The 11917-nt window shown below is 38.8% G+C and overlaps 1 protein-coding gene across 1 annotated transcript in view; it reads right to left on the reverse strand.

Annotated features, from left to right (window-relative positions):
- LOC107659150 (kinesin-like protein KIF26A) overlaps nucleotides 1-11917 on the reverse strand; it is a 100908-nt gene that overhangs the window by 64552 nt on the left and 24439 nt on the right. The gene's annotated exons all lie outside the window — the stretch shown is intronic.

An 11917-nucleotide genomic window follows, 5' to 3' on the forward strand; every position in this document is an offset into this window, starting at 1 on the left:
AGACAGCTGAAATGGACACATTGCTAACGTTTTTCTTCCAAGATTGACCAAATCACCCTCCATTAGGCCTGATTCAAAAATCTCTATAACAGAGGTGATACAAAATGAAAATATATTTACTATTCCTTTGCTTGTCTCTGCACTTCCTTTGTTTGTCTTCTATAGCAGCTGATCTGATAAACAACAAATGTTAATATTTCACACACACACACAAAAAAACAAATGATGATTGATGATTTGTTTTCTTTTTAAGAATGATGAATTCTTTCTGAGAACAATGTACCTGGTCGGTAATATAGTCAAAAACCTTCCCAGCCTCAGCAGTTTCAGATCTACTGTATGCTCTGTTGGGAATACAAATGTATTATAAACATACTACTTGAATTTCAAGTATATTTTTAATACATTTAATACTACGTCTTTTTCACCTGGGTACACCCCAAGTGTATATTTTGCAGGAGTGAAATTAAGGTCACGGGCCAAAACCCCGACCTCAGCACAACACTATACCATGATTGAGTGCTTTTGTCTGGGACTGGAGGACTTCTACAGCAGGTTCACTCACTAAGGGGGGAAACCGTACAACATTGGCATGCCAGATGCCTGCAATCTGCTTCAGCTTCAGTCTGCATGCAGGCAGCCCCTCCAACCTGTTAGAGCTGCCTATGGGCATAAGACTTTACATTTATTCATTTAAACAGACTTGGCTAACATCTTTACAAGGAAGTGCTATAGGGGATATAGCCTAGAAAACCGATAATATTATGATCAAGACTGAGAATACAGAATATGATACTGATAGAGCTATTGACACTGAATATTAATTAGTTGGAACTGAACAGAATAGTTCAAATCTGACTCAAAGATGTTAAAATAAAGTAATAAGAATGGAAAAATAAATTGCAGTAAGACTAAAATAAAATAATATAAAATAAAATAAAATTCTTCCACCAAATATATGGTTTACACCAACTTCTTGCATTCATACACAAAAACACTTAACACACAACATCAGTCTACATACAAAACAAAATTAAAAAAATTAAGTAAAACTATTCTTCCACCAAGTAATATAGTTCATTCATACCAACTCCCTGTATTCATACACAATGTGTGATTACAGGTGTGCGTTTATCTTCATTTTACAGCTGCTTTGAAAGATGCTCATCCAATCAGAATTAATTTGATTTTGGATGTTTGTATTTTCTGTTAATGGTTTTATTCTGCATATTTATTAGAAACATGAAGAGTCTAGTCATTAATTGCTTTTGGAGCAGTTCAGTTAACATGTGTCCTCAGCAGCCTTTATGCATGTACATTTAAACACTGCGAATCGAAAAAATGCAAAATGACAGCTGTAGAATGCAAAATAACCAGATGACACAAGCGCAAGCACAAACGTGGCGTGTGTTAGTCCATCCACCCACTCAACAGACACAAGCTGCACTTGTTAAGTGCTAGTCACACCACAGCGCTATTGGAGAGGACCTTCCTTTGTATAGAGATTTAAAGCCAGGCTGCCGTCTGCATCCTTTATTGTGTCTGTGGCTTCTGGTGTCTTCCTAGGCAAACACATAGAGGTTATTCACGAGTCAATGGCTTCCTATGAGCCTGTGCCCTCTGAGTCCCACCCCACATGTGTTCGCAGTAGCCAGTGCATTCTGATAGATGGGACAAAGGGGTGAGGATGAGCAGGCACACTTTTGGATGAAAACAACATTACAGATTTGCACCCCTCCACCAACAGTGACCCTAAAAGGCACAATGGGGAGAGTGAAATGGATGTAAACTGTAGGATCTATAACTACACCTGTGATAAATCAGAAAGGTATTAGCGGTGATAGACTACACTCTTAAAAATAAAGGTGCTTCACGATGCCATAGAAGAACCTTTTGGTCTAAATGGTTCCATAAAGAACCTTTAACATCTGAAGAATCTTTCGGTTTCACAAAAGGTTCTTTGTGGCGAAAGAAGGTTCTTCAAATTATAAAAAGGTAAGAAAGAAATGGTTCTTTAAAGAACCTTTGACTGAATGGTTCTTTCTGGAACCAAAAATGGTTCTTCTATGGCATCGCTTGAAGAACCTTTTGAAGCACCTTTATTTTTAAGAGTGTACTTATCTCTGTCCACAAAAATGAATAAATAAAGTAGTAGCTTAAACAAAGAGGAGTGTGACATACTGACACAAATAAATAAAAGATAGGATCAAGGAAGCTGTCGACTATGATGCAGTTCTAGATATAAGGCACAGAGAGAATTGAGGCCTTCCTTCGAACGCTTCATCCATGCTCCACAGAGGGGAAAATTGCTGGTGAATTGCAATTTTCTGTTCTGTTAGGTAACAGACAGATGATGGAGGTACTGAAGGAAAAAGAGGAGAGTAACAGGAAATGGAAGGAAGACAGGCACGAATAAGTAAGGACTGTCACAAAGGTTGGGTGAAATCCAGTGTGCATGACAGAGCACAGTAAGAGGGCACATACGAGTGACTAGAATGACAGAACACAGGAAGTTTGAGAAGATTCATATTACAAAAAGTTCTGAACACATAATACGGGCCGTTCACATGCAGAACACCCTTGCGTTTTAAAACTGTGAGGCACAATAGAATGGAAAAGAACACTTGTGAAGTGTTTTAAAATGTGTACCTATGCAAAAATAAAACAACAAAATAAAATACACAATGAGCAATTACAGGCATTCTTTTAGCTGCATTTTACAGCAACTTTGAAAGTTGATTAAACAATCAGAAATAAGAATCCCATAAATCAATTCAAGAGTTATATCTAAAGCATGTTTAAATTATATTTGAAAGAATAAACTGACATTTATTCGTAAATGTAATCCATTCAACAGCTCCATCAGACCTCTTTTTTGACCAACCGCCAAGGCCCACGCACAGAATTGTGGGTCATCATACAGTAAGCAGTGAATCTATCTATGCTCCCTTCAGAAACCAACCAGATAAAGGCATCTTAGCAGACAGGAGGACACACGAACATTGGATTTGGACATGTCTTGTGGTCTTCCAACCTTTCAGCATTTTTAGGCTTTCAGATACTGTCACATTCTTAACAAAAAGAGCAGATTTCTCACTTATCTATTCTACAACATGCACATTTATATAAAAACAACCTCCAGTTCAACACATCAAGCTTTCATTTTAATGTGTTATACTGTACATGCTGAAATGCATTTACCAAAATAATGGGACATTAAAGGCACCTGCACACTTCAAACAGCTTGAAATTAAAGTTGGATTTATATTATATTACAGGACAAAACAGAACCCTGGGAAATTCAACAGCCTCGCCACAACAGACGTTTGTAAAATCTAAACTGTTTATCAGTAACTGAATGATCTCAAGAGCACAAGATCTTATACTTTTATCCACAATTCAATCCTAATATACGTTTTTTTGGATTTTTCTACATCAAAAAATTAATTACCTGCTTTTCCCAAACAATCCGAAAATGCTGGCTGATAAAACTTGACTGGTCCTGTCACTTGATCACTTCACGTTCTTCTCGTAACCCTCTAGCCAAGGCTTCTGGTATGCAGTCAGACCACAACTGACTCAACTCAGAAACAATTCTACTTACTCGCAGAGCAGTGTTGTAAATCACTTCACACAAACAATTGCAATTCATCCTCATAAGCATAGCAACAGACGGAGTGCTTTGTGTGCTGGAGGTCAGGGGGAGACTGGATATCCTATCAGAAGTCTAGGAATGAGCAGTTTATTTCAGAAATGCCTGATGATGTAAACTTTAAAATGATAAGATGCTTAAGACATTAAAGACAAGAATAGGTAAAAAGATATTTAAAATGTCATGCAAATTGTCTTCAAACAAATGCATTTTACTCACCCTCAGGCCATCCAAGATGAAGATGAGTTAGTGTCTTTATTGGAACAGCTGATAAAAACATCACAATAATCCACAAGTAATCCACACGACCAGTCTATCAATTTACATCTTGTGCACTTGTAAGAAACAAATCATTAAGACGTTTTTAACTTTTTAACTGTTGCTTCCAGCTAAAATACAAGTTCGCCATCCATGATATTGCTTTCTCCAGTGAAAAAGTCATCTTTTCTAAATCAGGAGAGAAATATGAACCGATCAAGCACTGTTTACACCTAAAAAATATTTAAAACTGTTTTAAATACAGGTGCATCTCAATAAATTAGAATGTCGTGGAAAAGTTCATTTATTTCAGTAATTCAACTCAAATTGTGAAACTCGTGTATTAAATAAATTCAATGCACACAGACTGAAGTAGTTTAAGTCTTTGGTTCTTTTAATTGTGATGATTTTGGCTCACATTTAACAAAAACCCACCAATTCACTATCTCAACAAATTAGAATATGGTGACATGCCAATCAGCTAATCAACTCAAAACACCTGCAAAGGTTTCCTGAGCCTTCAAAATGGTCTCTCAGTTTGGTTCACTAGGCTACACAATCATGGGGAAGAAATTTATTGAGATGCACCTGTATGTCGGTGGCTTTTGGTGTGAGAGGACAAAAGGGATTGACTTTTTCACTGGAGGAAGCTTTATTATGGATTATATACCTGCATTTTGGCCAGAAGTGACGTTTAACATTAAAATGCCTTAATGATTGCTTTGTTTCTTACAAACATGCAGCTTTTCACTTCACAGGACATTAATCGATCGACTAGAGGCATGTCGATTATTGTGATGTTTTTTTATCCGCTGTTAAAACTCTCATTCTAATGGCACACACTCGCTTTAGAGGATCCACTTGTGAGCAAGTTGTGTAATGCTAAATTTCTCCTAATGGGTAAGTAAAATTTCAGCAAATTTTTATTTTTGGGTGAAATACTCCTTTAATGTTTCTTAAAAAATAAAAGTATCTTATGCTCACCAAGACAGTAATATTATGAAATATTATTACAAATTTAAAAGAACTGTTTTCTTTTTGAATATATTTTAAAATGTTATTTATTCCTGTAATGTCAAAACTGAATTTTCAGAAGCCATTCCTCCAGTCTTCAGTGTCATGTTGTCAATGTATTATTGTACTTTTATTATTCAAGTGATAGTAAAACTGTGTGAACTTGATGAGACAATATCAAGAGGTAGAAACCAACTTGACAGCTATGACAATTCTGTTTCTCCATCTCTTTTTCGTTATAGAAAATAAAGCATGATACCAAACAGAGTTTAAAAAGTGCATCCCCTCTGTTTGGTCTCTACCTCATTTACCATCTGCAAGTCAATATCTCATCCACACAAGGGCTGCCCCATCACTGCCTTCAAGGAAACCCTCATTTATTCACCTCTTTGCATATTCATGCTAGCAGCAGTCTCCTCATCAAAACACCTGTGTACATCCCATCCCTATGAAACCTGTTCCATCCCTCAATGGAAGTGTACTTCATTTTAAAAAAACTCATTAAAAACAAATTATGCATGTGTCACAAAATAAGAAACTCTAATTAGTAATGCAAATTAATCCTGTTCACATAAAATGATTTTATGTGATTCTAAGATGCAAGCTACATTAACGTCAGGTGTCTGAACCGGTGTAAAAATGTGTGTCATGAGTAAAAAGGAAAAACAAACAACCATGTTCCCTAAAAATTACACACATAAACAGAAGTTCAAGAATGCAAAAGTTTGTGATAAGAACTTCTCAACAGATAAATATAAAAAACATAACTGAGCCTTGTGAGATTATTTTCCTTTCCTACAAAATTTGCCTTAACACTCTTTCTGTGACACATGAAAGCATCTCAGATATGCAATAACTTATTTAGTCTCATGTATGTCAGTCTTCAAAGAATCTCTCCTAGAATAAATCACCTTTGATCACCTGGATGCATGATATAGGCCTAGTCATCCTGCATAATATATAGTTTATTTCACTGTAATGACAAAACTGACACCATGGCCATCTTTAAATATTTACACAAAGTCCATAGCATTGAAATTACATACATATGAATATTACATGTATACTCTGACACTTCATTTGCTTCCATTTGACAACACTTAATAATTATATCTAATCAAATTAACAAAACATGGCAGTCACACCGGACAAGAAGCACAGTGCCACATTGCATCACGGCTAGTACAACTCACAAGTTTCACACATCAGACGTGTTGCGTTCAATAAAGCGGGCCAAAAATTTTTGTTTAATCTATAAACAGGCAAAAGTTCACTTAAAGAATGAACAAAGTGGCGTAGATGAGTTGCATGAACATATCAGTTAGCTTATATGCAACTTTGCTGGATAACGAATGCATGAAAGTGACCAGCTGGACATGAACCAATCCAAATGGTAACAATCATGACATCAAACATTTGGGTCAGACTTGCGTGTGTTTTTGTCATACCATTTTAACCGCTTGAGATGCTAGCGTCCTCTCAACCCTGTCGGCAAACATACTTCTGTTCTTTCTGTACTACTTTAGCATCTTAGCAGCAACAATTAATTACTTTAAAATTATATGAAGACATGTAATGTGGTTTACTATATACACCGTCCTGCTCTGAGCAGCGCTCAGCACTCACGTGTCAAAACAAACAACACGAGGCGTCAGTGATTCTGCCTCTAAAGGCCGCTCTCGACCTGTATAATGACAGCAAACTGCTCTGCCCTCCCGGTATTTTATATGTCAATGGCTGCATCCGAAATCACATACTTCCCAAGTTCATAGTAGGCAAAAAACAGTATGCGACAAAAGAAGTATGTTCGAATTCACAGTACTCATAAAAGAGTATGCAAAATACCCGCATGACCTACTACTTCCGACATGATTCTGATTGGATGGGCACTTTACTATCCCATGTACATCACCTAAGATCTGTTGCTACTTCCATTTAATGGCAACTTGAAACTGATCTGGCTACACAAACCCACAGTCCATTCCTGAATGTTATAGTGTTAAAACGATTGCTTTACTTCTGTTCTCCAAATCTGCAACTGTCTTGCAGTAACTTTTATAAATTTCAGAAGCCTTCCGAATGCAGATTCTCATCAAGGGCCCTTTTATTATTTCTTCAGAGTACAGTTTTTCTCTTTTGACAGTGAAAGCATTTATAAAATATTGCTTCTTTCCCAGCCAGTCATCAGTCGCTGATTGGTCATACGGCACCAATGATAACAAAGATAATGGCGTTAACAGAACAGGCATAATTGACTATGAGATGCAGGGAGAAATTGTAATGATGGCACTTAATAGAGCAATTATGCCCCATTTGGATAACATCGCACCCAATAAGCTCCCATTATCATAAGCAAGCGCAAAGATGATGACAGCATTTGATTACATGTGGGTGGGCCTATATTACATGTTCAAGTGACCGTCTATAGAAATGCACTTTTTTATGACTCCCAAAACATTAACATGAACCTTGTTGTCTAATTTACATTTAGAAGACTAATTTCGTAGAGATTTGTAAACAAACAGGTTATGCCAGACAGACAAATTACAGCACGCTACTTGAGTAAATTGGTTGCATTTATAGTCTCCCTAGTGGGTAGAATTTATGCCAAAGATTTTTCTTAATTAGTATTATATTGTCACTCACAAATGCTTTTCTGACAATATTAAGAAAATTACTGCAGTGTTTATAAATTACTTGTGTGGCAAGTTAAGTTCCTTAAGAGGGGGGGGAAGGGAATAATATGGCCGCAACTGTTTTTGAGAAAAGTCATAAAAGGTTCACTGTACATTGTTGGACTGTGTGTGACAGAATACCAGAGCGGGGATTTAATTCTGTAAAGAATCGAGGGATGAAGCATGAATAAAAAAAAAACAGCCACTCTCCCACCACAGTGACTTAGCAAAGACTTGTTTATCCTGGGTTTCTCTTGCATTCCAAGTCATCCGTATCAAAGCCGAGTTCCTGTCACTTTAATGAGACAGTTACGTAACTGAAATGACATACACATACATCACTGATGCATTCAAAGCAATGCTGCCTCTGTGTAGGTAATTGCATAATGCGCTGGTGGATATATAGTCAGGTAAAATAAGAATGCAAGAAAGATTAGGTAAGAGCTGTCAAATCAAATCTACAAGCTGTGTTTTTAAAAAACAGAAGCCCTTGGTGCCACTTTGATTGTTTCAAACAAACCGAAATGGAGATAGAACGATTTGTTTCGCCCTGGTTCAGCTCTGTGGTCAAATAAAGCGACTTTAGAGGGCTTAATTAACATTACACACAATCCTTCCAGCAGTGATTATGGAGCAAGTATGTCATCCCGTATTGAAAAATGTAGCACTCTCATAAGAATCATTAGTGTCCCACTGATGCATATCAGCCAAGCCAATTAGCCAGATGATTAATACAATCATTCAGTGGAATGAGTCCTAATAAATGAATTGAATAAATGAATTTTTCAGATGGTGCTGAAATAATTTCATACTTTAAACATAAATATTATCCTATTCCCATATGCCTGTTTCTAACTGTTTGTATCTGCTGATCACAAAAGCAGTTTACTGTGTAGAAAATGTTGTTAGGGACAAGCAGATAAAGTAAAATTGCAGACAGGGATGAATGTGGGGAAAAGATTATCTGTGGTAGTTTTAAATGTGTGCTTTTGGTCAAAAAGACATCTTTTGATGCAGGTTAAAAAGGAAATGTAGACCTGACTTCCTTCTAAGTGAAACACTTCTAACCCACACCGAGCACAGCGAATAATATTTGACTGCCAGAATGTATGGTCTGTAATGTAGAATTTATTATTTTCATTTGTCACATGCTCTAGATTGATGATATATCTGTATAGTCACAAAGATAATTGGGAAATGACTTTACATTAGTCAGAATTTTGCAAGTCACTCTTTGATGGATATTTTTTTCATCTGCATGTTACTAAATCAATCCAGACTTCTACATTTAGTCCTTCTGCTCAGTTTTATAGGAAATCTGTTTTTGCCAATGAGAATAGGTGATATGCATGGTCAAATTTCCCCATGATTAAAATCTTTTCAATCATTTTGAAGAGGCATTATAAACTGCTTTTGTTTCCATCAATCACGTGCCAAACATACTGTACATATTCTGAGTGATTTTAGCTCCCAGAATCATTCCCAGCTCCCAGAGTCATGCACTTTAGAAATATTTCTGATATATTTATCAGTCTTGATTGGAAATACAGTACTTACAGATAGGAATAGTCAAAACTAGCTGAAGCAACACCGTTATTCTCATTTTCTGTTTTTACATAAATGTTTGCAAACAGGCCCTCACAGTGTTGGGGAAAAAAAACTTTTTTTTTTTTTTTTTACAGCAGACACATTAGATGGTCTGATACATAGTGAGCGAGCATCAAAATCCATATCTGCTCTGGCCCATGTCAAAAGATGAGGAGGATGGGTAACCTAAGAATTTTCCACAACAGCAGGAGATACGATTCAATGTTCCATGTCAACAGGGCAGTCAAAGTTCCTATTTTAGGTACCTCACCACAGGTTTCATCTTTTATGAACTTGTTTTTGAGCCAAGAAGGTCAAAGCTGAACATGCCAGGCCTCCAGTCAACAGAGTTCAAATGAACCGTTCCACTTCTCCCTGTGTCCGCCTTGTAGTTTCCTGTTTTTACAGGGAATATACAGTGATGGCACCACCTTTTAAAGAAAACAGTTATGCCTTACTATTTTTTCCTTTTTGAAGCACTGCTGTTGTGTCCTCTCACATGTTGCCTCTGTTTTTCAGCAGGCCACCAGCTGAGTTTCCTCTCTCACATTATCTGTGTGCATTCTGCTGGACGCACATTCAAATATGTCTGTTTTCAAGAACATTGACTTCTTATCACCAAATAAGTAAGTATTCGAAAACTACTTTACACACCTCTCTGCTACATTGACAATAATGCAGCAGACCACCTATAAAGCATTGCACATACACAAGAAAGCTATTTAGAAATGTCAATGAGATAATAAACTTCAAGCATTCAGTTATTTTATATGCTGAATGTAAATGTCACACTAGGCCCAGTCAAATAAAACCGACAGGCTGCAAGCTGAATTTATACATTAAAAGATATTCTTGCAGGTGCGGTAAAAGATAAGTGGCGAAATACTCAACCACAGGAAAGTGGGATTGACCTCTATATGCACCCTCTCTAAGAATGGCCATTGGAAATATTCACAGGAAGTCCTGAGACTCAACATTACAAAGTGAATCATAATTCATTACATTTTTAAACACTCCTAGTTTTTGTTAATAAAGGGGGGGTAGAGGCCTTCAGATATTGTGTTGGACAATGGGGGGTCTTTGAGTCAAAAAGATTGACTACCACAGAACTAGAGGAAACCTTTTGTTGATAACAACAGGAGCTCAACGTTATGTGGGGTAACTTCCCAAAATATACCCTGACTGTTGTTTTATGAGCTCATTATCTTAGAGGTCATTGTAAAGTTTTAAAAATTTGAATTTATTATTTGCGATGCATTATTTATTAACAACACAATCCCTAAAGTGGTGGTTCTCAACCTTTTTTCACTCCAGGGCCTCCCAATGTCCACAGGAAGTATTTAAAATCCTCATGACTTTTTTAGTGAATTGGAATTTTTTTCACAATTGAAAGTATTTGCAATAGAATTAAAGAATTTGCTGTAGTGTGTCAGTAGGAAACTGTGGCAATGTCTTAAGAAACCTTGATGTCAAGAAACCAAGATGTTTCAAGAAACCATCTCAGGTTACGTATGTAATCATGGTTCCTCGAGGGAACGAGACGCTGCATCGGAAAACGCTTCAGGAACACCTTCTGTGACCACGCCCTGAATCACATGTGAAATCAGTCCAATAGCTGAGCGGGACGTCACGGGCGGGTGACGTCATGACCAGGAAGTTATAAAAGCACGTGCGGCGGAGCCGGCGTCAGCTTCAGGAATGAGGCAAGCGCTGGCAGGGATGCCGGAAGTATGGCACCGAGATGCAGCGTCTCGTTCCCTCCAGGAACCATGGTTACATATGTAACCTGAGACGTCCCTCTTCAGGAACTCAAGCTGCGTCGGAAAACGCTTCGGGAACGAGAATGCCCACGCCGCCAGACTTCCAAATCTCTGCCTAGTGTGGCAGCTTGCACAGCTAGGGCGAGAGAACAGAAGAGCCAGGAGTGGCTCGCATGTCTAGACCGTAGAACCTTCCTCAATTGGCTCGAACGGAGGCTTACAGAGAGCTTCTAGCACCACTTCCATGTCCCACGTGGGGACGCGAGATCGTACAAGAGGCCTCAGCCTCAGTGCACCGCAGAGGAAACGTGTAACCAGGGGGTGTCTTCCCACTGACTGACCACCGAGAGGGGCGTGGTAGGCCGCAATGGCCGCCCCGTAGACCTTCAGGGTGAAACGGGCCTGCAGAAACTCCAGTACTGTACCGACTGGGCAGTTAGCTGGGTCGAGCTGGCAGTCTCTACACCAGGAAGTGAAACGGCTCCACTTCCAGGCGTACAGTTTCCTCGTGGAGGGAGCTCTGGATTGGAGGATGGTCTCAACAACCTCAGTTGAGAGACCGGAAGCTACTAGCTGTGCCCCCTCAGGGGCCACAGCCATAACTTCCACAGCTCCGGGCGGGGGTGAAATATCGTGCCCTCCGCCTGTGAGAGGAGGTCCCTCCTGACGGGAATCTCCCATGGAGAGCGAAGTTTCCACTTCAAGGCGTACAGTTTCCTCGTGGAGGGAGCTCTGGATTGGAGGATGGTCTCAACCACCTCAGTTGAGAGACCAGAAGCTACTAGTTGAGCCCCCTCAGGGGCCACACCAATAACTTCCACAGCTCCGGGCGGGGGTGAAATATCGTAACCGCTGCCTGTGAGAGGAGGTCCCTCCTGACGGGAATCTCCCGTGGAGAGCCGTCGAGAAGGGAGATCAGGTCCAAGAACCATACTCGGCCCGGCCAGAACGGGGCTACTAACAGTAAGCGG

This window comes from Sinocyclocheilus anshuiensis, unplaced genomic scaffold (genome assembly GCF_001515605.1).
Source record: "Sinocyclocheilus anshuiensis isolate Anshui unplaced genomic scaffold, SAMN03320099.WGS_v1.1 scaffold423, whole genome shotgun sequence".
NCBI lineage: Eukaryota > Metazoa > Chordata > Actinopteri > Cypriniformes > Cyprinidae > Sinocyclocheilus > Sinocyclocheilus anshuiensis.